A 4,383-nucleotide genomic window follows, 5' to 3' on the forward strand; every position below is an offset into this window, starting at 1 on the left:
TGTTCCAGGAGGGAACAATGCATGTTTGATGACGAACGGGAGAAACCTTCCCCTTATGGCCTTCAAATTTTTCTACATTTAACATGCACTAATACAACTGTCATGTGAATATTTGGAAAAATCCAGGGGTCATTTGATCTTTTAAAGACATTTAAGTGATTTTGTAGCCATTTAATGACCGTAATTCAAATGTGAACTAGATCTTCATCCAACAGCTAACATGAAAGTTCGGAAAATAATATTTGTGTACTTGTGTGCAAGTTAATTCCATGTGCAGTAAATTGGAAGTTTTCAAACATAATGGTCTCACGGCATGGACACATGCATGGAGTGCTATAGCATTTTAATTCCAACAAATTAAAAAATGATCAAAAAACATGAAACCTTGCTTGATGTAATATCATGCCACCAAGATGATGTGGTAAAAAAATTGGCATGTTTGATGAAAGTTTGGATACACACCCCTCACAAACCGAAGCAACTCACTAGAAGGCTCGTGGTTCCAAGAGGGAACGATGCATGTTTCATGACAAACGGGAGATAGCTTCCTCTTACGGCCTTCAATTTTTTCTATGTTTAGCATGCACTAATACAACTGTCATGTGAAAATTTGGAAAATTTCAGGGGGCATTTGACCTTTTAAAGACATTTAAGTGATTTTCTAGCCATTTAATGACCGTATTTCAAATTTGAACTACATCTTCATGCAACAGCTAACCATAACGGTTTGAAAAATCGTATTTGTGTACTTGTGTGCGAGTTAATTCCATTTGCAGTAAATTAGAAGGAATTTTCAAACATATTGGTCTCACGGTAGGGACACATGCATGGAGTGCCATGGCATTTTAATTCCAAAAAAAATAAAAAATGATCAGAAAAACATGAAACCTTGCTTGATGTAATGCCATGCCACGAAGATGATGCGGTAAAAAATTGGCCTATTTGATGTAAGTTTGGACACACACCCCTCACAAACCGGAGCAACTCACTAGAATGCTCGTGGTTCCGAGAGGGAACAATGCATGTTTGATGACGAATGGAGATAACATCCTCTTACGGCCTTCAAATTTTTTCTACATTTAGCGTGCACTGAGATAACTATCATGTGAAAATTTGGAAAATTTCAATGGTCATTTGACCTTTTAAACACATTTAAGTGATTTTCTAGCCATTAATGACCGTAATTCAAATTTGAACTACATCTACATGCAATGGCTAACCATAACGGTTTGAAAAATCATATTTGTGTACTTGTGTGCAAGTTAATTCCATGTGCAACAAATTAGAAGGAATTTTCAAACATATTGGTGTCACGGCATGGACACATGCATTTAGTGCCATGCCATTTTAATTCCAAAAAATTAAAAAATGATTAGAAAAACATGAAACGACCTTGCTTGATGCATTGGCATGCCACCAAGATGATGTGGTTAAAAATTGGCATGTTTGACGAAAGTTTGGACACACGCCCCTCACAAAACGGAGCAACTCACTAGAAGGCTTGTGGTTCCAAGAGGGAACAATGTATGTTTAATGACGAACATGAGATAGCTTCCACTTATGGCCTTCAATTTTTTTCTAAAATTAACGTGCACTAATACAACTGACATGTGAAAATTTGGAAAATTCTAGGGATCATTTAACTTTTAACGACATTTAAGTGATTTTCTAGCCATTTAATGACCGTAATTCAAATTTGAACTACATCTACATGCAAGCCTAACCATAACGGTTTGAAAAATCATATTTTTGTGTACTTGTGTGTGAGTTAAAAAACCATCAAACGATGTAAATATCTGGTGTTCAAAAAAGAAAATGTAAAGATCTGGTAAGACAACCACCCCCCACACTATTGGCAGTCTATCTCGCGCCTCAGAGTTTGGAAGTGAGTGGCGGGGGTTATTAATCACACATGGTTCTGTATTTGAAACCATTAGCTATTAAGTTCACACACGAATTTTTCTGCGGCAATCATGTGTAAGTCACGCTTCAGTACTCATAAATTCAGGCGACCGGCGTGCGTACTGTTCCCGTCGATCTAGATTCCAGCCGCCAATAAATACTACCTTGCTCACGTCATCCCGCCTGCATTCTCATCTATATCCTCCCCTCGCTCGCTCTCTCTCTCTCTCAAATCTTTTCCATGGCACCACCGATCTGGTCATGTGCCGACGAGGAGTCGCCGCACCCCGAGGACACTCAGTTAAAGAGCAGCGACAAGGAGGACCCCTACGCGCCACTGGACGAGGTTGCGTTGGACCCCCGAACTTTGGATTGGTTTTGGAGCCAGTATAATCTTCGTCTGTGGAAGTTGCTGCCGCCGGCTGAGAAAGCCAGCCAAGTGGCGTTCAAGAAGGAGATAGCGGAGGAGGAAGCCAGGTACCAGGCGGCCTGTGAAGCCCGTGATGCTGCCTGGAAAAAGGAGGCGGTGGAGCTTTAGGGGCGAGCGCATTGTCATGCGGAGGAGGTGTACGAAGACGGGTACTTTGCAAGGAAGGTCAAAGGCGCTAGGCGCCTCATCGCTGCGTGGAGGTGGGCCGATAAGCTCTAGCGTGCCATCGACGAGGAGCTTAGGTGGGCGCCTAACGAAATGGCAAGATTGTTTGCGCTCGTCCACCAGCAAGAGGCAGATCGGTACGTCAAGCACTGTGAGGCGAAGGAGGCGGAGTACTGTCTCCGCACTGGGAAGACGCCGTGCACCAGGGAGCTGCTGGCGAGGGTTGCCAGAATACTGCCCCTAGGAGGGATTATTAGTTTTAGTATTGTTTGTTTTCAATTTTATGCATTGTACCTTGTAGTAAGTATCATCACATATATGTGATGGTATTATATATATTGTGTGATGAACTAATGAACAATTAATATATATATATATATATATTATGAATTCCATTTTCTATCTGTTTTTGTATACTAATTTGTATCTAGCTATTATCATCCATATATATAGAATGGAAAGAGTATATACACACATTGAAACAGAACATATAAGAATGGAAAACAGAGTACACACATTGAAACAGAGCAATAAGTAGAGCAATATTATGATTGTTGTGAATACATAGCGATCCACATCGAAACGATTCAACAAAATAAAATGCGTCCATGAGACCATGACCAGCAGCCCTTGCCTATGATAGCTCTTGGCCCTGCTGAACTTGTGCAGGCGTTTGTCCAAGCGGTCAACACGCTCGCGGTACGTCTGGAGTGCGATCTCGAGCTCCAAGTTGGCTATTTCATCGGAGATCACTAGCTCGAGGATGCGACGGCCATGTTCCTCTACTGCGCCTAGGTGGAAACCTGGGCCAAGGTGGCGGTCGAGCCTACCAACTAGGTGTTGGCATCGAGCGGGCCGTGGACAAGGCGAACGGCGCGGCACGCGTCTGGTGCAAGTACGGTGCGGCCGGCCTCTAGTGCAAGTATGGCGCAGAGGTCCTCTGCCCACTCCTAGCGATGAATGGGGGTACTGACGGGACGTGTACCCAGCTGCAACACCCTGTCGATAGCAGACAAGCGTCGATGAATCCGCTCTTGCTGTGCAGCGCGCCATGCCTCTCACTCTGTGCGGCGATCCGCAGCCTATCAGCATGGACGCGCCTAGCTTGCTCTGCGGCACACCATCGATCATGTTGTGCGGCGAGATGCAGCCTCTTGGCGCTGACATGACTATCTTGATCTGCGGCGCTGAAGTGCCATGCGCCAAGGGTCTTCTCAACACTGGCGATGACGCGCATCACGGTGTCGTCCATTGCGTTGCCTGGGAGCGCCTCGGCCTCGACGGGCCATGGCGCCTTCTCGCTTTCCTCGTCAATGAGGTTGATCGAAGAGGTGGCACATTGGTGGGTTGGCATGCTTGCAGAAGGTGCATGTGCTACAGGCTGCGCTTGTTGCCTCCGTGTGTCGTCTGCCGCCTAGGTTTTGCATAATATCGTTGGGTGGCGGGAAATAGGTGAGGAAATGGTGGGAAACGGTGGCCTGTTCATAAAATGCCATCAATTAATGGAACTTAGCATAGAAGGCACGTTGAGCTAGCACAAGAAGTAGATGATGATCAGCTGATCATTTATCCTAGTTAATTATGCATGTAATAGTTTACTTTGGTGTGTGGAAATGTCATGTGTGTACTGGCCACCTATGTAATTGGATGTTTGCCGCGTATTACACACATCTTCTTTATGTGAAACATTTTTGTTCTCTTGGCTCAACACAAACAATTTATCGCAATGAACCATATGCCATCTATCGCACACACCTTGATCTGGCTGACCGTTTCTTTTCTGTTGCCTAATCAAAATCAGTTCATCCGAGTGAACTTTATGCCGTATATCACACACACCTTCATCTGGCTGCCCATTTCTGATGTTCTGCCTCATCACAAACAGT

The sequence above is a fragment of the Triticum dicoccoides genome, chromosome 4A (genome assembly GCF_002162155.2).
Source record: "Triticum dicoccoides isolate Atlit2015 ecotype Zavitan chromosome 4A, WEW_v2.0, whole genome shotgun sequence".
Classification (NCBI taxonomy): Eukaryota; Viridiplantae; Streptophyta; class Magnoliopsida; order Poales; family Poaceae; genus Triticum; species Triticum dicoccoides.